This window comes from Zalophus californianus, chromosome 2 (assembly GCF_009762305.2).
Source record: "Zalophus californianus isolate mZalCal1 chromosome 2, mZalCal1.pri.v2, whole genome shotgun sequence".
In the NCBI taxonomy this organism is placed as follows: Eukaryota; Metazoa; Chordata; class Mammalia; order Carnivora; family Otariidae; genus Zalophus; species Zalophus californianus.
In genome coordinates, this window is record NC_045596.1 from 187,586,804 (window position 1) to 187,610,035 (window position 23,232).

Below are 23,232 nucleotides of genomic sequence, written 5' to 3' on the forward strand. Positions count from 1 at the left end.
CCAAAATTTGACCCACTAGGGAACAGAAGTCAGGGTTTATTAAAGACAAAAGGGAATGCTTGTCTGTGTCGTTTGCAAAGAATTCTGGTTGGTGTTGGCAACAGAAAACTAGTCCTGGCTAACCATAATTGCTTGTGAAGGCTATCACTGAGCAAAAACTTCATTCCTATGCCAAATTGCAGGTGCTCCTGCAGAGGCGTGGGAATATTTGCTGTTTGGCCCACTGCAAAAGTCCATGGTTCCACCCTGTGAGGAGTGTGCATAAGGCCCACCTTAATGGCCTCCCAGCTCCATTTTAAAACCCATTGATGTAAATGACTCCTTTTTATTGTACCTTTCAAGCCTTCAAAAATGAAATTAAATCAAGGGGAGGTGAAAGGGGCACAAAACTCTCTCAATGATGAGAACACGGATTGTACATGATGAGTACAGAGGGGAGGGGTGGAGAGGGTACCATACATTTCCAAAAGCCGTGTTATGTGATTTTGTTTAGCTCGTTAACTTTCTTCTTTGTGTCAATCTCTGTAGGTATTAATTGAGAAATCATAACATACTTAATATTAGAACTTGAGCCCAAGATAATTCTCAGGGTTTTGTTGTTGAAGGAACAAACTAGAGTATTAGTTTCTTGATTGATTTTTCTTCTCGTTCCATCCTTTTCCTTTATAATATGATTATAATTAATTATCACATGGTAAGCAGGCCAACAAATATCCATGAAAGAATTTTCATGCCCAGAATCTCTACCTTTTACTACCCTGATAATGAAAAGACCTAACAAGTACCACATGATTTCACTTGTCTGTGGCATTTAAGAAACAAAACAAAGGAACAGAGGGAGAAAAAAAAGACAAACCGAAAAACAGGCTCTTAACTACAGAGAACAAACTGGTGATTACCAGTGGGGAGGTGGTTGGGGGGGGGTGAGGGAAATGGGGGAAGGGGATTAGAGCACACTTAGGATGAGCACTGAGTAATGTATAGACTTCTTGAATCACTATACTGTACACCTGAAGCTAATATAACAGTGTATGTTATTAATCCTGGAATTAAAATTTTAAAAAAATAATGACAAGACCTGAAGAACTGAGATGTTTAGGAATCTTCAGAAAAGGCAAGCAACCCCCTCTCAAGAAAATGTTTTTGCCAAATTCAAACTTGGTACAAAAGCTATAAAGGAGCATGCCTGAGCTGAAAAGAGTCCATTGTCTAATCTGCTCTTTATGCTTTGGTTTTATGTGACTTAAATATAAGCTCGGAGACCTGACAGCCCTCCCTTCGAGGGAAGCATGCTTGGCCAGGGTGTTGAACGCTAATTCACTGATTCTACTGAAGAATTTCCAAAAACCCATTTCTGCCTGGCAGGCTGAAGGAGCGTTAAGAGGGCCACTGTGGCTGGAGGAGAGTCAACAAGGGCCGGGGCAGGGGCACGGGGAGGAGATGAGGTCAAGAATGGCCTTACAGGTGCTTTGTTAGAGATGCCACCCAGGGAGAATGCATGTGGGAAGAGAAAGCTCCAACATTTGAACACCCAGGAAAGGAGACAAAGGACCACCCAAGTCAAAGATGGGAAAACCGTATCAGCTGAGAGAGCCACGGGAAGAAACTTTCCAGAGGAAATGTGACAAACTACTGAGAATTCAGAGGGAAAAAAAGATTTTAAATATGCATTGGATTTGTGACGACAGCAGGTTTTAGAGGTGATCCCCACAAAGGGGAATCTGCAAATACTGAGGCAGAATCCAGCTTAGAGTGGATTGATTCATTAGCGGAAAGTAAAGAAACAACAAGTATAAGAAACTTGAGAAGTTGGCTTTGAAGGACAGGGAGAGAAGGGGTAGTTAGAGCAGGAAGTGCATGAGGGTAGATCGAGGCATAATTGCGGGGAAGAGGAAAGGAGACTTTTTTTTTTTTAATGGGGAAAGTGTGAGGCTGGGTGCTAATGAAGCTAGGTGTACAGTTTTTGTGGCAGGAAGTTCCTTTATAATAGCGTCTATATGTTCTATGAAGTAGAAGACAAGGTCTCTGCTCAAAGTTAGGGAAGTGATAGTGGCATCAAGGAAAGTTTGAAACAATCATTGTTAAGAGCGGGAGAGTAAGTTGACCAGAGAAGCTCGGGAAGGTCGCTGGACAGTGCTGAGGCTGCCCTTGACACTAGCGATTATGAATCAGTCCACAGGGGCACCAGCCTGCCCTGTGGTGTGAGTCTATCTAGTTACACTCAGCTGCTTGCGTACTGGCATGTGTTGGCTTTATCCAACTTTGGGCCTTTGCCCACATTTATAAAAAAAAACACAGAGGACTTCAGGATGCTGAAAAATGAGTTACTGAATGGATGAACCATGGAATCTAAGCTGGCTGGAGAGGGAAATGAAAACAGAAGGGGGATACATACAGGGAATAAGAGGAGTGGTCCAGAACCTGATGGTCCTGACAAACTTGAATATCCACTGTACTCCCAGTAACAGACTAAATGATGAGAAATAGTGGTCAGAGAATGGATGGAAGGTGGGGCAAATCTGATCCTGAAAAAGATGTGACTGAATAGAAGGATGGAGAAGCAAGACACAGACCATTTTGGAAATAAGGGCATGGAACTAAGAGGTGACCATGTCGGGTGTGTCCCCATGCACGTGAGCACTGATTTGCTGAAATGAGATTCAATATGAGGGAGTATGGTAATAAGATAATGTGAAAAAATCTAGTTATGTTTACAACTTTTGATTTTATGGAATTAAAAATATCCAACTTTTGTTTTTGCCAAATAAGAACATTTTTTAAGAACATTATTCGTTTAAAAAAGATTTTAACTACCCCCTCACCTCCAAATAAAGGACATAATCTCAGATTAAAGGACCAATACTTCCCAAAAAAAGGCGGTATGCTTATTATATACACACATACACACACATTATACTATCTTCATTTTTCTCAGCTTGCCAGGATCAAACTTCCTGCAGGTTGAAATGGTCCATGTGATACTGTGATTTATAGTAAGCAACAGATGTTTGGTCTTCATCCCTGTTCTGACATAGAGCTCGTAAAAACCTTGGAATTTCCTAAATGATAAGAGAGATAAAAGTGCCCTTTAATTTTTTTTTTAAGATTTTTTATTTTATTTACTTGGCAGAAAAAGACACAGCGAGAGAGGGAACACAAGCAGGGGTAGAGGGAGAGGGAGAAGCAGGCTTCCCGTGGAGCAGGGAGCCCGATGCGGGGCTCGATCCCAGGACCCCGGGATCATGACCTGAGCCGAAGGCAGACGACGCTTAACGACTGAGACACCCAGGTGCCCCTAAAGGTGCCTTTTATGTCAATGAGATGACTTTTGGAAAGCTGGCCAGGTAACCTAAGGACGGGGGCTGGTTGCCAGGGGAACCATGTGATGAGAAGGGTGGAACTTTCAGCTTCCCCCTCCTTGGCCTGACCCCTGGGGAAGGGAGTGGAGCTGCAGGTTGAGTTCAATCACCAGTGGCCAATGATTTAATCAATTATGCCTATGTAATGTAGTCTCCATAAAAACCCACAAGAACTGGGTTCAGAGAGTTTTCAGGCTGGTGAACACATGGAGATGTGGGGAGAATGGTGCACCCAGAGAGCACAGAAGCTCTGTGCCCCTTCCCCATCCCTTGTCCTGTGCATCTCTTCCATCTGGCTGTTTCTGAGTTATATCCTTTTATAATAAATAGGTAAGCTAGTAAATAAAATGCTTCTCTGGGTTCTATGAGGCACTCTAGCTAATTAATGGAACCCATTAGAAGGGGATTCCACCAAGGGCACCCCTAAGGGCATCATTGGAACCTCTGATTTATAGACTGTCCTCAGAAGCACAGGTGACCATCTGAACTCACAACTGGCATCTGGGTGTGTGTGTGTGTGTGTGTGTGTGTGTGTGTGTGTGTGTGTGTGGCAGTCTTGCAGGATCAAGCCCTTAACCCTGTGCCGTCTGACACTCTCTCCTGGTAGGTAGTGTTAGCATCAAGCTGCACTGGAAGACATCTTGGGGGTGTCCAGCATATGGGGGGAAAAACCCATATATGCTGAAATTGGTATCAGATCTGAATCTTTAATGTAGCATTTGAGAAGGGCTACTTTTACTCTGGTCCAATAAAATTCTACTTGCCACATGAAATAAATTTGTACTCTTAAAAATGCCCTTCCTTGATGAGACTTGAGCAGTGAGAAGTGGCAGTGACTAGAAATGGCCCAGAATTGTCTTTTAACAGTGACCAAAGATCCTCCTTGTACAATGTTACTATGTCATCAGCAGCAGCAATTTGCCAGAACTTTCCATAGATTAAAATAAAAGATTACAATTTAAGTCTTCATTTCTTTTCAGATTTATCTAACTTTTCAGTGGATCCTGTGCAAGAGCAAAAAGCGAATGCTGCTGTGGAGGATCTCCGTCAGTCCATTGCATAGATGATGAGGAAATAATAGATAGTAGATGCAAATCAAATGCAATCACACGTGACTGTTAGGAAGATATTTGGGTCCCAGTCTCTACTAGGCCACTAATAGTAGAGTGATTGTGGCCAAATTACAACTTCGTGTTCCCTAGGCATAAAGTCAAGGGGTTTCTAAAGACTCTTCCAGCACTCACATTGTATGTAAAAGTAAGTGGTGCTTTGAGCATGTCTAGAGAGAGCTCACAACCTTTCAAACTTCAGCATGCCTCACAATCACCATGTGAAAAAGAAAATACCAAGGCTCTGTGCTTGGAAATCCTGCTTCAGGAGGTCAAGGACGTCGGGGCCCAGGAATCTCCAGGTTCAACAGGCACTTCGGGTGATCCCTGCATCTTTGTTTCCAGGATCACATTTGGAGAAACACTGTTGGGGGCCTATTTAATGATCCTTGGTCTGACCCATGAACCAAATGAGAGGAAAACTTTGGCCAACACCTGTTCTGCTATTTCTTCTCTCAACTCAGGTTTGGACTTAAGCCTTTCATCTCCCTTTCTCTCCTACTATCAAGATGTATATGGAAGTTCTGTGACTAAGAACCCATCACAGTACCTGTGGGCAGTGTAGGCAGTGATCATTCTCACTAGCTAAAAATAACCGGCCAGAACAGAAGCAGCCTGGTAAAAATGGACCAACAGCAGAAGAAGCCATGGTGGGAGATGGGAGAGGTGATCTAGGTTTAGAGGCTCAGAAGATGGTGGCGAGCCAAGGAGGAAGCAAAACTTAATATTCTGTAACCTATCCATATCTAATACTATCTAACAATCTTCTAAAGAAGTAAGTCTATTGCAATATTTCCAGACCCTATTGTTCATTTATTGTATTTATTTCTTAGGCCTTCAAGTTTCCCAAGAACTTTTCCCATTTTAAAAGTTTAAAAAAACCCGGTTCTGCTCAAAACCTTAGTGTGTGTGTGTGTGTGTGTGTGTGTGTATTTGTTGTTGTTGTTTGTTTCTCATTTTTAATCAGAACATAATACAATCAAGAAATAGCAGCTCCCTATTTCTAACCAATGCTGCTGTGTCTTTATTTTGAACATCTGCCTCCAGAGCCACTTAATGGCTGTCGGTGCAAATTCAGATGGAAAGGACTGAAAAATAAAATTTGCAAGTGGTGCCTGTTGAGAGTTTCTACTATTTCAAAATCTATAAGAAACAGTCAGACTACTGCTGGGGTGGGGGGTAGAGGCAGTGTGTGGACTGAAATCTTGTTCCGCACCTGCACATTCTGACCCTGCCTTCCCCATCTCCTGCTCCCTCTCCACTCCTCATAGCTCTCTGTTTCCTGCTATGAACTTGAGACTTTGGAGTGAGGGAAAAATAATCAGATTTGTCTGGCTTGTGCATATCAGCTGTGGTCCGATGCAATACTTCCTTGACCCAACCCAGGCTGTTATAAAATTTAATGACTTAAATTAATATTCCATCCTTCTATTTTATTTTCAGTTCTTTGTCCCTACTGATTGACCTGTTAGCCTTCTGAAAACATTTTTTCAAAAATCTTTACTGTAAGAAATTGAAGATGAACTTTCTAGATATAGCTCTCTGATGTTTAAACCAGTCAAATATCATTTATATTTCATTTGAATTTCTAATATTAGTGTATAATCATACAAAATTAGGATCTGATTTATCCCTGCTCTCTCCCTCTCCCATCATACATCTCCTCATATACCTTCAAGCATGGAGCAGAATTGAAAGGTTGAGATGGGTGAACCAAAATAGTAGTTTGGTTTATCCAGTGAGAGCATAAGAAGAAAGGCTAGACTCAGAGCCGCTATAGTACATTGATATTAAAGTTAACCACTAAAACTTTTAAGTTATTTGTTACCGATTCTCTTTACAAATTTCTCCTTAAAACTCAAGTCACTGATGGAAGCTTATTGTGAAAGTTTATCTGTGAGTCTTAAGGCCATCTACTTTGTATGGAGTCATTGCACTGATAGAACTACCTTAGTTGGAGGGCGGCATAATTTCAAATGGTGTCAAGTAAATTCCAGGAGATGCTGAGTTGACATGTGCACTATCTCTGGAAGTATTATGGTTTGGGGGCAACCCATTTTTCAGCATATGAAACTTATAGCTCAACTATGACTAAGAAATATTTTTCACAGAACATAGTCACAGTTCATTTCAGTTCGGAATTCTCCATCCCCACTCTGCCGCCCATATCTACACCTCCTCTGTTGGGTTTCATGTAGTTAAGTAGCATTGGTTCTATTGAGCTAACTAGCTACCTCTTCCCAAGTCTGAACTACAGTTTCTCCTTCTCTACTATGGGAGCCATAATATCTTCCTTCCAGTAGGAGTGACATGAGAATTTGTTAAAAGATAATGACAGAGGAGCACCTGGGTGGGCTCAGTCTGTTAAGTGTCCGACTCTTGATTTCTACTCAGGTCATGATTGCAGGGTCATGGGATCAAGCCCCACCTTGAGCTCCATGGTGGGCATAGAGTCTACTTGGGATTCTCTCTCTCCCTCTCTTCTCCTCCCCCACTGCCCCCCCCCCCGCTCCCATGCATGTGTATACATGCTCTCTCTCTAAAAAACAAAAACAACAGCAACAATAAAAAAGATAAAGACAGAGAAGTTGTCTGACAAATTAAAGCACAATAGAACCATGGTAGATTATTTAGATATCAATCAGTTTGCTGTCACTGAAAATGTCAGTAGAACTAGGAAAACTACTTTATTTACTTATCAACACATATAGCTCTCAACTTTCTGAGAGCTCTTCTAAGTGATTTTAAATATTAACTCATGTGATGCTCTTATCAACCTTATAAGACAGACCCAATTTACAAAGGATGAAACTGAAGTAACTTGACCAAAGACACAATGAAGTAAGGAGCAGGGCCATGATTTGAACCCAGGAGTCTAGCTATATGGTTTACCCACTTAACCACTATGCTGAGCTACCTTGAGAGACATCCTGCCTGACTACGGCAGCCACATTAGCAGGTTCAGTCCTGAATGTGCAGATGGCCCTGGGGAATTTAAACTTTTATTCAACAAATATTTATTGAGTACTTATTTTTTTTAAAGATTTTATTTATTTATTTGAGAGAGAGGGAGAGAGAGAGAGAGCACATGAGAGTGGGGAAGGTCAGAGGGAGAAGCAGACTCCCCGCCGAGCAGGGAGCCCAATGTGGGACTCGATCCAGGGACTCCAGGATCATGACCTGAGCCGAAGGCAGTCGCTTAACCGACTGAGCCACCCAGGCGCCCAGATAAAGTTTTTTTTGTGTGTTTTTTTTTTAAGATTTTATTCATTCATCTGACAGAGAGAGAGAGAGACAGTGCGAGAGGGAACACAAGCAGGGGGAGTGGGAGAGGGAGAAGCAGGCTTCCCACGGAGCAGGGAGCCCGACGCGGGGCTCAATCCCAGGACCCCGGGATCATGACCCCAGCCGAAGGCAGACGCCCAACGACTGAGCCACCCAGGCGCCCCGTCCTTATTGAGTACTTATACTTTTTTTTTTAAGATTTTATTTATTTGACAGAAAGAGACACAGGGAGAGAGGGAACACAAGCAGGGGAAGTGGGAGAGGGAGAAGCAGGCTCCCCACCGAGCAGGGGGCCCAACGCGGGGCTCAATCCCAGGACGCCGGGACCACGACCTGAGCTGAAGGCGGACGCCTAATGACTGAGCCACCCAGGGGCCCCAGGTATTTGTAATTCCTTTGCCAGGCACTGTGCTAGGTACTATAAAGATAAAAGACACCTTTCATGCCCTTGTGGAGTTTGTCAGATGGTTGTTGAAATAACAACTCAGGGAACACCTGATAAGAGGCTATTTCCTTTCCTTTCAAGTCAACAAGAGTAAGCTGAGTCAAAGAATTCCAGTTTGAAGTCAAATCCCTGCCTTATCATAGGTAGTCTTTGACTAGCCTCCCAATCTCTACCTATTTATCTGTCAGAAAAGAAAGCAAAGGAAACCTGGATGACTCAATAGTTTAAAAACTAGGGTTGCTTCCGGCTGATCCTAGGGCAGATCAACTGATTGGTCTTGTTACAGCCTCCTTCCCCCAGACTGCAGAGAGACAAGGCCAAGAAGCTAAGTCAGAATAGGTCAACTTTTAAGGGACTGCTCTTAACACCCATGTGGGGTACACGTGGTACACTTGTTCTGGAGGGAATGTTGATTTCCTCACTGGTTTTACATGGTGGGAGGGTATGGAGGGGACTGAACATCACAAAATCGGAACAAGTGATGAAAAGAAACAGGCCATTTGTCCTCATTGCTAACAAACCAGTGCCTCCAAAGTACAGAAAAGGAGCATGCTACTGTCTTCATGTTGTTGCGTTTTTAAAGGAAAATAGCAATAAAGGTCAAGATAATACAGGAAACATTTATATCTATTCTCAGGAAGCATATGGAAAAACAGCAAATGAACAAATGAGGGTTTAGAATACAGACATATGCCCAAAAAGACCTACTCAGATAGGCACATTTGAAATCTCCTTGTGTGGGTCACAAATCTCTTTCCACTAACATCCAATTAGGTCTTGGGTTGTGGATAAGAAAGTCAAGCTGAGGGGTGAGGAGTGTGACTCCAGGTCACAACCTTCTGTGTGATCTCTCAGGCCCAATGTTAGCCAATCACAGAGGCCTTCCCTGGTGGACCTTGTGGTGGTGGGGGGGGAAGCTGACCTCCCCATAGCACACTTCGTGCAAAGCCAATGCACAGTGTCTGTGTGTATCGCACGGAGTCTCTGGAGGGATCCTCAGGCCCTCCTCCCTGGTGAGGCTTACATATATCTGCATTCCTAGCCCTATCACCTCCATTTGGAGGCCTCCTTATTGGGGAGCCCATGGTTAAGTCATTTTTCAGGCACTTCTGCAGAGACCACCTTCTAGGCTTGGGAGGAGGAGGACCCTGAAGACACTCGCCTTCACTTTGACCCAGTATTCAGTATTTTCACTCGAACTCTTCCCCCAGCTCTCTCCCACCCCCTCCACAAACTGGCAGGAGCCTTTTGTCTGGGGTTTCCTGTTTGTGCTGGCCCTGTTCCAGGGGGGAAAATAAAACACTGGGAGAGCTAGGGCGTCCCCAATTTGCCTCTTGCTCCTCCAACCCTCTAAGCATTTAAAGGCTCCACTGTTACTCTCACTTTGGCTTGTCCTAATTGATCACCTTGATACCTTCGGCTCTCCTCAGGTCAGCTCTTGCCAGGCAGGACACTAAAACAAAAGGATAGCTTCCAATTGTGATTGAAAGGTAAGTATTTGGACTGAGGTGACTCTAATGCTGGGGCAGCCTAGGTAAGCAGACCCAAACCTAAGCCGGTAATGCCTCAGGGCTAAGAAATCAAAATGTTGGAGAGGTTGTGGAGAAAGGAGAACCCTCGTACACTGTTGGTGGGAATGCAAGCTGGTGCAGCCACTTTGGAAAACAGTGTGGAGGTTCCTCAAAAAGTTAAAAATAGAGCTACCCTATGACCCAGCAATTGCACTACTGGGTATTTACCCCAAAGACACAGATGTAGTGAAAAGAAGGGTCATATGCACCCCAATGTTCATAGCAGCAATGCCCACAATAGCCAAATGCCAAAATAGCCAAACTGTGGAAAGGGCTGAGATGTCCATCAGCAGATGAATAGATAAAGAAGATGTGGTCCATATATACAATGGAATATTACTCAGCCATCAGGAAGGATGAATACCCAACTTTTACATCAACATGGATGGGACTGGAGGAGATGATGCTAAGTGAAATAAGTCAAGCAGAGAAAGTCAATTATCCTATGGTTTCACTTATTTGTGGAACATAAGGGACAGCATGGAGGACATTAGGAGAAGGAAGGGGAAAATGAAGGGGGGCGGGAATCGGAGGGGGAGATGAACCATGAGAGACTGTGGACTCTGAGAAACAAACTGAGGGTTCTAGAGGGGAGGGGGGGTGGGGGGTGGGTTAGCCCGGTGATGGGTACTAAGGAGGGCATGTACTGCATGGAGCACTGGGTGTTATATGCAAACAATGAATCGTGGATCACTACATCAAAAACTAATTAAAAAAAAAGAAATCAAAACCTAAAGACAACCAGTCACAAACAGCCAACTTTCCTATATAAGGCAACTGCTCAAGCTAGAGCCAATCAAATAATTTCCACGCTTTGCTTCTCTGTCTTTTCTATGCAAGTCTTTCCCTGAGGCCCCAGGGGGCTCCTAACCACTTGTGGTTTGGTGCTGCCTGATTCAAATCCATTTCTACTCAAATAAACTCTTAAAAACGTAATATGCCTCAGTTTATTTTTCAACAGAAGTATCCTAGCAAAAGTAGACAAACAACCTTCAAGGAAAAGCTGGGTCAACTGCTGCTTTTCTCTGAATTGTCCTGGTGCCATTGCCACCCTGATAAATTCATCAGTCACATCAGCTTCAGCTGAATCACATTGTTGCTTGTCAACCAGGATGTTTTGGATGATGTTCAACTGAGGAAGTTTTCTAGTACAAATAGTCAGTATCCGTAATCATTTCAAAGCACTATGTGTAAGGAGAGTCAGTCAAATTTTGCACCCCTCAAAGTCAACTGCACCTGAGACCACAGAAGAAGGTTAGTTAGCTGTTTCCTGAGTGCTGTTGGGACAGGCAGGGTGTCCGTGAGGCTGCTTTTCCTACAGCTACTCTGATGGGGGAGGAATTGTGGGAGCTTCTCTTTCAGGAAATGGGCAGCAGACTTAAAATTAACTTCTCCTATGGCTCAAATTAGCAGCTGATTAGATAGAAAGGCACATATTGTAGGTGAAAGAGAAAGATCTACCTAGTTCTTAGATTACTTTGACCTAGAATTGTGTATGTTAAAAAACTAAGCTACAGGGGCACCTAGATGGCTCAGTCGGTTGGGCGTCAGACTCTTGATTTCTGCTCAGGTCATGGTCTCGTGTTCGTGGGACTGAGCCCCAAGTGGGACTCTGCAGTCAGCATGGAGTCTGCCTCAGATTCTCTCTCCCTCCCGCTCTCTCAAATAAATAAATAAAATCTTAAAAAATACAAAACTAAGCTTCAATAAACATGTGAGTTTGCTTTAAAGTGTCTTTAACCCCAACTATAAGAATAATGAGAAAGTACAGGGTGGCATGGCCCTTGGCAAAAGAGGAGATCACTCCCAGAGGTGTGCAGAGCAGGGAAGGATGCCATGATGACATGTTTGTCTGTGTGTGTGTGCACACGCACACACTCGTGCAAGCGCCCATGTGTGTGCACACTTGCTCGAAGGTTCAGTTCACTGGGACAGCCTACATTTTGTGGGTATATAAATTAACTTTAGCACTCTGTTAATAAATCAAGTTACTTGAACCTCAGTTCTACTTGGTAGCGGAAAACTCATCAGTTTAGGGCACATTCGATCCATTCAAAGTTAACTCAGCCTATTTGGGGCTCTCTCCTTGCTTGGGAGTCTGTGACGCATTGTGTCGTAGACGTAGGAAGAGGTTGGACGGTTGGAAGTATCTGGTCCTCCACTGTCACAGGTGCCCAGTGGGTCCTGCTGAGACTTACATCATTCCACTTGGTTGTCCTCATCACTTCTGCTCTCTGGCATCCATGGAGATAGCTGCATTCCCACTGAGCTTCTGCTTTTATGGTTTACACTGTTACTACTCAATGTCTTGAATCCCTGAGGTCCCTGTGGGGGAAGAAAGATCATCTTCCCTCTAAGCTTCTGAGTTCTTGGCTGAGACCCCTGTAATAAAAGTCACATTAACAAGAGAAAGAAACCCACAAGTTTACTAACATGATACCTCATGTGTAAATGGAAGATACCCAGGGAAAAGCGAGTAATAACTCCCTGAGACGGCTTAGCCTCTGGCTTAAATACCTTCTTCAGCTAAAGACAAAAGAAGGAAAGGTGAGGTGGGCTGGTTATGGGGGAGGTTATCAGGAAAAGCAAGGTAAACACGAGTAAGGTTTTTATACAGATTTAAGTCTGTGCCTCCTCCAACGATAAGTCTCTTATAATTAAGAGTGATCCTTCTTTTCTTGATACAGAGAGGGAGATATCCTTATAAGTGGAGGTTTCCTTTATAAATACAAATTTCTCTTGCAAAAAAGTAACTTCTACTCCATTTTCAGAGCTTACCCTGTGTCTGCAGTTACTTGAAATAATCCTATGCCAAAGAGATCTATTTGGGGATGGCATGTTTTGTACCCCTCAAAGTCAAAAGCACCTCATACCACAGAGGAAGGTTAGTTAACTGTTTCTTGAGTGCTATTGGGACAAGCAGGGTGTCCCTGAGGCTGCTTTTTCTACAGCTACTCTGATGGGGAGTTTATTGTGGGAGCTTCTCTTTCAGGGTTCCAAGTAGGAAATGGGCAGGAACCCACACCAGTGACTCACTCTGGCACTCTCCTCACTAGGTCTCCTCCCTTCTCCAGCTTGGAGGACTTTGACCTAGTGGCAGGGAGGCAGGGGAGGGAAGAAGCAGATCAGCCCTCTCATTCTGTGTCAGCTTCAGCTGTTAGACATCAGAACTTGAGAACATAATGTCCTCTTTCTTCTGCTGCAACAATTCTCCTTGGGGCCACGGAGACCTCATGTCTAACAGCCAATGGACAGTATGGGAAGAGGGAGCATAACTGAGTATAAGCAAGTGAGGAAGCTGATGATGGGGGTGCATCAGTTAATATTTCCTACCATCATTTTGCCACATATGCTTAATAATAGTAGCTAGCTCTGTTATGCAATTTCTCCATGCCAGAGGCTTTACAAACATCACCTCCTATAATTCTCATATGAATCTTATGAAGTGGGTATTATTATCCTACTTTTGTAACTGAGAAGATGAAAGCTCAGAGGTTGAACAACTTGCCTAAGGTTACACAGCCTGTAGGTGATGGTGCCTGAACATGAATCCAGGTATTTCTGACTCTCAATTCTTTACTCTTTCTACTGCTTACTTCTCCAAGAGATACAAATCAAAAACACAAGCCAAAGCATGCACTAGAATCTAGCGGAGAGCGGGCATCTGTAAAGCAGATTGTGAAAACACCCTATCCTTGATTCTTAGAGCTTTGGCCCCTTGAGATACTGAAGCAGCACGTGTAAGGAGGATTGGTCAAGCGGATAGAAGCTCAGAAAGGACCAGGCCCTTCCTTGGGAATGGCTGCAGGAAAGAGCAGAAGAACAGATGATCTCAGATCCTTTAAAAACAGTCTGAACAGATGGCAGAGACTCATTTTCCAGAACCTGCTCTCAATAGGGCCAAGAACTATATACTTTATGGCGTCATTTAAAGAAGCCAAACTAAAGAAGTGTGAACAAGTCCCGGGACAAAGTTGGAATGCTATGGAGCTGGGGAGTCAACTTTGGTTGCAAATGGGCATATAGGTACCTATCTGCCCATTATTTTTTTACGTCTCTCCCTGATTTTCTATCCAGCTCTACTCTTCTCTCACCTGTTACCGTAGGTTCCAGAAAGCAAAGGAGCAGAAGCTGCTGTCACTGGGGGATGGAAGCCAGGAGCATCTGTCCGTGATAGTGTGTGTGAGGAGCAGCACACATATATGAGCAAGGGACCAACGAGGAACGTTCTGGCTACAAGGGTTGCTCGAGGTAAGGAGTAAAACTGCATGAGCATGCCAGAGTTGGGCACTCGGGAGGTGGGTGATAACGTGGCCCTCGGGAACTCAAAAACAGAGTGGAGATGAGGAATAGGAAGCAGCACCATCAACTGGAAAGCTCACTGACTTTGGAGTCATCAAGATCTGGCCACGAAGCCTGACATCTCCACTCATCAATGACATGACCCCGGGCACTTTGGTTAAGCTCCGTGGACGTCAGCTTTCTTATTCATAAAAGGATTCTAACAAACACTGTCATCCTTACACAGTGGTTTGTTAAGCACGCAGCTTGGGACCACATAGACAATGGGTTCTGTCCTACATCAAGGCTCACATACTACCACCTAAGGGATCCTTCATGGTTTCCACCAGATCCTTAGAGCACATACCAGGTTGGAGTCTCTGCCCTGTTATGTGCAAGGCCCTGTGCTAGGGCTGTGAAATCAACGGGCACAAAGCTGGGGGAGGATGAGCGCTGAATGGCTCCTGCTCTATTCGTTTTCTGCTGCCACAGACCCACTTACTACAAGCTTAGCATCTTTAAACAGCACGCATTTATTCTCTCACAGTTTCTGTGGCCTGGAGTCCAGCACAGCTGAGCTAGTTCTCTGCTCGGGGTCCCACCAGGCTGAAGGCAAGGTGCCAGGTGGTCGGTGTCCTCGCTTGAGCACTTGACTAGGAAAGAAACCATTTCCAAGCTTGTAAAAATTATCAGTGGACCTCAGCTCCTTACGGCTACAGTATGAATGTCCCTTTTTTCCTGCTAGCCATTGACCGGAAACCACCCTCTGTAGCTACAAGCCACCCTTGGGTCCTCGCCACGTGGCTCCCTTCACAGACAGTTTCTAATGTGCTTCAAGGCCAGTGGGAGGGTCTCTCTCACTTCAAACATCTCTTCCCTTCAGAGAAGGCCCAGATCCATTTTTGAGGTGTTCACCTGCTCAGGTCAGTCTCACCCAGAATAATCTCCCTTTTGCTGAATTCCGAGTCAACTGATTAGAGGCCTTCGTTACACCTGCAGAATCCCTTCACTTTGCCAGGTAACCCAACCGCATCGCAGGACGAAATCCTGTCCACGGACACTCACAGGGGAGAGAACCACACGGAGCATGGACACCAGGGGGCAGAACCTGGGAGAACATAGGAAAATTCTGCCGGCTACACCTGCTTAGTTGTACTCCGCTCCAAGGGGGGACTGAGGGTGAGCCTTACTCACCACCTGGCGGACACCCTTGTGAATCAGCAGCCAGTTCACTTGGCAATGCACAAGGTGATCTTCCTCCTTGTTAGGACGTTTACAGAATCATAGCGAGCGGTTCAGACACCACGCCCTGAGAGAATATTGTCATTCTGGGAGATGTTTCGCCCTGGGGAAGCATTTTTTATCATCTCAGACACTTTCCATTCCATCCGTCCTGCAGACATCTTAAGGCTATAATGGGCATCCAGAGGAGTACAGGTCCTGTGGCCTGAGATCTAATTTTAGAAATACTTTCAGTCTAAATACGGGGAAACTAAGGCCCAGATAGGACCATCTGGCCCCCTGCTCTGGGGGCAGCGTCTTGCAGCGATGTCCTGATCAAAACGTCAAAACACCCACAGATTGGTTTGCCTTGGCTGTCAAAGGAGAGAAGTATCCACTAAGTAGGATTCCAGCAGGTTGTCTAATGAGTAGGTGACGATTGGAGAATTGAAAAAAATACTAGCCAGTGTTGGGTGGGTTGAGTTGTTTTCCAAATAAAATTTAATATCCTGCACGAGTATTACTGTAAAGAAGAAGAGATTGGTAAAAATTATTTTCAAATTAATTGAAATTGAATTAATGGAATTAGTTGGGGAATATTTCTTTTGCATAAAGCCTTTTTTTTATCTCGTTTTCAATGAAAAAACAATTTTGTATTAATATTAATCAGTTCCATGAGACAAACCACATTTTGAAAGAAAGTAACTTACAAATCTTCCACGGTCTATTAGGATTAAAACAGCTACAAAATTATCTTGCTCATTACCTCCTATCAGATTACTGATAGCTGACTGATCTACTGGGCTCCACCACCCTTGCCCCTCCAAATGATTTTTTTTTTTTAAACATCTCTTTCAGGCTAGGCTTCTTAATGATGCTGGGCAGAACACTGTTTTCCCTTCAGGAAGGATCTCCTATGCTGACAAAAAGTGGGGTTAAGCTTGAGAAAGACTTGCTGGATTCAAAAGTCAGAATTCAAAAGTCAAACGGGGAGAGTGGTTCTGGGTGTGTATGTGAGGGGAAGACTCCAGAGTCTGACCTGACTCAACCCTTCAATGCAAGGGAATTTAAAGAGCTGGCATGGTGGGAGCACGGGCTAGTTTTAGTAAGAAGGGCCATTGGCTGAGCCTAGTACCAAAAGCACACTGGCTTTGGAGGGATCCTCACCAGTGCTGGTGGCAAGGACCAAAGCCAGAGCCCAAGGAAGTGAAGTAACCAGAATTCTCATGTACTGCTGTTGGTAATGCAAAATTGGACAGCCACTTGTGAAATCAGTTTGGCAGTTTCTTGTAAAGTTAAATAGACGTTAACTGTATGAGCCACTCATTCCACTCCCAGGTGTTTATTCAAGAGGAATGGAAATACACATCCCCCAAAAGACTTGTGCGTGACTGCTTATAGCACCTTTATGTATAATGACCTAAATGGAAACGGTACAAATGTCCATCAAGAGGTGAATGGATACACAAATTGAGGGATAGTTGTATCATGGAATAGTCATTATCAATAAAAAGAGACAAATACCAGTACACACAACATGGATAAATTTTCGCAGCATCTTGCTGAGTAAAAGAAGCCAGATAAAAGAGTACATATTGTATGATTCCATTTATTTAATTTTTTTTTTTTTTAGAGAGGGAAAGAGTGGGGGGAGTGGCAGAGAGAATCTTAAGCGGGTTCCACACAGAGTGCAGAGCATGACCTGAGGCTCGATCTCACAAACCTGAGATCATGACCTTAGTGGAAACCAAGAGTCAGACACTTAACTGACTGAACCACACAGGCGCCCCTGTGATTCCATTTAAATAAAGGATTAGAGCAGGCAAAATCAAAGCTGTATTGAAAGAAATCATATCAATTCTTGCCTGAGGCAGGGATTAGGGCTCTATCAACTGCAAAGGGGCACAAAGGAGATTTTGGGGGTAATGAGACTACATCTTAATGGTGGTGATGGCTACACAGGTGTATACATTTGTCAAAACTCATCAAACTGTAGTCTTAAAAATGAGTGCATTCAATTGTATGTAAATATTCCTTATTGTATGAATATTAAACCAGATAAAGTTGATTTTTAAAGCATTACCCAGGCTCAGGGCTTCCACTGGAGAAAACTCTGATGTAGATCACTCTGCATGTCTCTAGAGACATCTGAAATTCATGCTATGTTTCTTAATTCCAATGGAATTCCTATTTCATTGATAGGAAAACACTATAGGGACCAAGATGGAGTAGATGCACTTCTCCCTACTCCTCCTGATAAGTATAGCTAAAAAGACTGGACATTATAAAGCAAATGTAAGACTTTGAAAGTGGACAGAAAAAGGAAGTCTGGGGAGCAACCTCAGAACTCAGGGAATGATGTGACAGTGGATTTCCTGAGTTTTGTTTTTGTCTCATGTGTCCCGGATCAACTAGGGAGGAAACTAACCTCCCATAAACACCAATGGGTGCACACCAAAAAAAGAAAAAAGCCTCCAAAGAAGTCTGCTCTTTCTAGCAAGACAGAAAACTTTTAGACAATAACCACCCTACTCAAGCCACAGAAACAACTGAGGCCCCACCCCTACCTGGCCAACGAAGGCACCCCCAAGCAGCAGAACTTGATGTTCTTCCTTAAGTGAGTACTATTTCTTCTAAAAACAACAACGACAACAACAACAACCACCAAAAAACCCAAAACCTAAAAAACTGTTAACATTTTCAATGGCACTGGCTGTGCTTTGGGGTAATTATGGCTAATGGTGGTTATCCTACCATAAGGGTGCCTCACTTCTGGAGGAGCTAAGATAGCCAAATGGCCCTTATATCACTGTCTTCTGTGACTATTATATTGCCAGATCTCTAATACAAATATGCTATTCCTCATTCTCAGACTGGACCCTTGGTTTACAAAATATAACCAGTGTTCTCTGACAACCCGACATTCAAACTGTCAGGGTGACCTGGTAACCAAATCATCTTTGGCACTTCCTAGCTAGCCACTTGGTACCGCCAATGTATTTACTTCTACTTCCCACTACTTTAACTCATGGCCTGGCACACATGAACAAAGAAAGAATTCTAACAATAATTAGATGTGAGTTACACAGTCCACAATTTTGCCAGTGGAGCCTCAATAGTACCATAAGAACTGCCCCATTTTTCAGGCCCACAGTATGAGAAGAACTCTAAAGACAAAGAAGGCAACTCATCCTTTTCCTTGAAGGATATTTATAATTATTCAGATTTAATCTATTCAAATAAAATGTTATCCTTATAAATGTATGCTTTAGTATTTGTATTTTTTCAGGAAGGACAGAAGTAATTCCTATACAAATATCTGTCAGCCAGTGTTGGAGAAGACCTTATTCCAATGTTTGAAATGCCTTGTCTGTTAAGACTGAGTGGGCATTTTACATGATGTTGTAAACAGTTTATAAAGCTTTATAACACCAACGGTATCTCTACTACCCACATCGTCCAGATCCAGCAGGAACAGTAAAAATCTGAAAATTGCGTTTGGAAAAGAAGCTTGCCATAATATATGTTAAAAACGGCCCTGCCCATAGCATGAACATGAAATCTATAGCTTATAAAAGACTGGCATTCTCCTCATATGAAATATTAATTTGTAGGACTTTGGGTCTTCCCAGCCCTTTTTGCAAACTATACATTAGTTAAATGGTGCTGTGTTGGATTCTAACAATACATACGAGATGCAACATTTCATTCCCAAGTAGGAGAGGCTCTAGCAATTGATCCAGGTGATCATGAAATAACAATGTTTTAACATTTGTGTTCATCTGTTTTCACATTGCTTAAGCCTCACTGGAAGGGATTTTACCAAGCCCCGCTAACTAATATGGCTGTCAAGTACTAAGTTCTTATATCTTAAACTCCTACCTCTCACAATAAGCAACTGTCAGTCCCCCTCATTTTATAAATTTATGCCATTAATATCTCTTTTTCTCCCTAGGCACAGGGATTAGCAACCTACTCCCCACGACGTTCCAAATCAGTAGTGGCACCATCATGTTCCCAAAGGTGACCTGAGGCCACAAGGACAAATGACAGACCCGATCCTCTAACCTACACCTGCCAAGGAATAAATTCCAACCTGTGTTCCTATGTTGTTCAATGATCTTCCTCAACATGAAGTCCATCTCAATACAATTGGAAAGACTGAAGAAAATCTCCAAGGAGATATTTTTCAACCTACCTGTCGTCAACAAGAAGATAGGTCTAGTGTCCATTGCAAGTATCAGCAGCACATGACGGTGATCACACACCATGGTGTTTGCTATTTTGCTGCATTGTTCCATCTGAACTTTCTGGTTTGGTCAATGAGTCATGACTAGGAGGTAAGGGGGATTCACTCTCAAAGACCAAGACTACCTCTCTCTGATACCATGCCTTGACCTGGTTTACTGTCACTGTGGTCTTGTGTTCAGGAGCTAAAAGATACAATAACATTTTGTTCCTTTAATTGTCACATTAATATACAAGTTACTTAAATGCTTCTAAATGGTGGGTCTGCTCTCATGTGCCACAAGGCACTAAGGGAGAATCCCTATAGGAAGATGTCTTTCACATGAGATAAGAAGTGTGACAGTTAGGCAGCAAAAGTTAAAAAAAAAAAAACAAAAAAAAAAACAGGCTCCCTAAATGTTACGGGTAACACAACTAGGCTAACTTCACAGAGTTTGTATTTTCCTTTTCCAACTTAGTGGAAAAATTCAGAGATAACTAACAACTGAGAGATTAGTGTGCTAGGCCATTGACAAATCTGTATTGTTAGAAGCCAACATCTCATTCTATCCTAGGCTACATTAAAAATCAACCCAAACACCTGCAGAGTATAATGCCATCTTAGAAAGTATTTACATGAAACATTAGAATTACAATTAGAAAGGTTTAGATGAAACATTAGTACTTACAACATGTTGCAGAAGCTGAACCTTGAAAAGAATGTATTCTAAACTTTCTCACCTGGATACTAACAGATAGTGAACACTAGATATTAAAGAGTAGACTTGGAAAATAAATCTGAAGAACCAAACATAAGAAATTTTATGAAAAATCAAATTTAAAATAAAACATTGCTAAAGAGGCAACAAAGAGAATTATAGAATAAGAAAATGACAAGAAGCTCTACATTCCATTTGTTTAAAATTCTGTTGTTTTACTTTTCTTTTTAAAATGACTTACTACACAAAATAGATTAATCATAATTCCTGGTTCATAGGACACATTGGTTCATAGTTCATTGGGCCTCTATATAAATATATTTGATTGTACTTGAATAATACAATGATCTCCTGGCACCACACCACACAACTCAAGAATTAGAACTCTGACCCTAACATTGACTGATAACTACTCTTCCCCTGTCTTCTTCCCTGCTTTACACCCTCCAGCCCAGGGGTAACCCCTATCCTGAATTTATGTTTATGATTCCCTTGCTTTAAAAAATATTTTATCACATATATATGATTGCCTAAATATCATATTGTTTTTAAGGGTATAACTTGTTTATCCATTCTCCTGCTAATTTACCCATTCTTCTATCAATGAACATTTGGATTTATTTCTGGATTTTTGCTATTATGAATGACACTGGACATTATTAGTAGTATTATTGTTATTATTTTCAATGTCTTCTGATGCACATGGGGAAGACTTTCTCTGTGGCTTATAGCAGAAGAATTACCCTGCCATAAGATAAGAGAATGCTCAACTTAATGAGATAATCCAAATTGTTTTCCAAAGCAGTGGTTCTAATTTAAACTCTCACCAAATTATAAATAGGTGATCTCTTGGTCTATGATCTCCAAATCTGGTATTGTCCTCTTAATAGCTGCCAATAGAATAGATGCAAAATGTCTTGTTAATTTCCCTGATTACTGAGGTTGAGCAAAAGTTTATGTTTATCAGCCATATGTTTCCTCTTCTGTGAAATCCCTATTAATGTCTTTTGCCAATTTTGTCATTTTTTATTAATTCACAGGAGCTCCTTATTCTGCGTTGATATGATATTAACTCTGTAGATTTTATGTACTGTAAATATCTTCTTCCCATTTATAGTCTGTCTTTTCACTTTTTGATGAAAGAAGTTCAATTTTACTTTGCTACAATAAAAAAATTCATTCTCCTTTTATGGTTAAATGTCTTTTTGCATCTCATTCTCCCATATTTTCTACTAAACATTTTAAAGTTTGGCTTCTGACGCTTAAGTCCTTGATCCATCTGGAATTAATTTCTGTAGATAAAGATAAATACATATTTTTCTTTTTCCCTTGTCAACAACCATTTTTTACTAGTCCTATTTATTGAAAAGTCCCTCCTTTCTTTGCTGATCTGCCGTGCTACCAATATCACATGTCAAAGACCAAATAGGTGGAGGTCTGTTTGGAGACTCTATTCTGCTTCATGGGCCAATTTCATTGGTCAGTTGGTTTATCTTTGTGGCAATACCACACTATCTTAAGTGCCATAGCTTCACAGAAGTTCTGATATTTAGCAGGGTAAATCTCACCTCTTTCTTCTTTAGTAGTGTCTTAGATGTTCTTGGCTCTTTTCATTTCTTCTATTTTAAGATCTAATCTTGTCAAGGCTGCTTTTTTCTCTTGGTGCCGTTTGGAACTGTGTACTTAGCCTTGAGAATGCTGCTAGTAAACACTAACAATCTAAGGAATATAGAAATAAAATAAAATACTCTCTCCTCTCTATTGCAGAAAAGCAGGAACTCTCCTGAATCATCTAGTTAGTTCTGAAAAATTGGTACATTGAAAGCACTCACAGTCGTATTAATGAATCTTGTTTTAATTTCTGCTTAACTATGGAGTCTTAACATACATAGACTTAAAAGGTTATTATAGTCTATGAAATGTAACCTATAACCACTACAATTCTGCAATTCTAGCTTGTTGTCTTACCTGATAATCAGTTGCTCTGTTTAATAATATGCATATTGGCATCAATATCAGTGAGGTTTCTTAGGTAATCTAGAAGAACTTCACCTTCATTTACCAATGTGACTTATGCATAAGAGTAATAAATCTTTCAGCTTTTTTTTTTTTTCCATCACAGCATGCACAGGAAATAACATTCCTATAACAGACGGGGATAAATGGACAACAGTGCTTATGGCCAAGGTGAATGGCTTAGGGGCTCGCTCCAGTGCCCCAGGCCCCACTGAACCTTCCTGATGGCTGAAAACATTGGTCATCTCCATATACATAAAACACATGATGCCCCAGAATATAGATCAGGATGCTCTACTTTATTCAAATGAAGAGTTGACTCTATCTCATTTTAATTAAATTAATAAATAAGCATTTATATATACTTAAATCTGGTTCAATTTATGTCCCTTTACAAAGCAAGTTGCTTGAACTGAACCACAGGCAAATGCACAGTGAACGTAAGTTGAGCCCATCTGCTTTTCTGTGAGATAGTATTCCAAAATCTAATTTAAATCTAATTAGAAATGCCAGTAAAAGTTTGTTCAAACACTGAACTCGTTAATTTCTACATTATTTTGTTTTTAATGTAGTTATTTCTTTTTATGACTTTGCTGTTTTTAAAAATGCTCATCTTAAAAAATATAGCAGGCTAATATAGCAAAAGATGAGATGGTAAAGAACCATTCTCAACCCCATAACGTAGAAATAACCATCCTTAATATAGGAAAATACTACACCCTCCACCTCTCTGGGCACATATACAGATAAATAGGAAGATAAAAAGATACATGACGGAAGGATGGATAGACTAAAATAATTCTGAATAAATGGGATCACTATAATGCTAATTTTGAGTAAAAATTTTACATTTGCCTTTATTTGAATTTTGAAGCTCTATTGTTTGGTACACACACAATTAGTATCTCTATGTCTTCTTGGTAGATTTTTAAAAATAATTATATAATGTGCTTCTTTATCCCTTTTAATTTTTTCTCTGAAGTCTACTTTATGTTATCT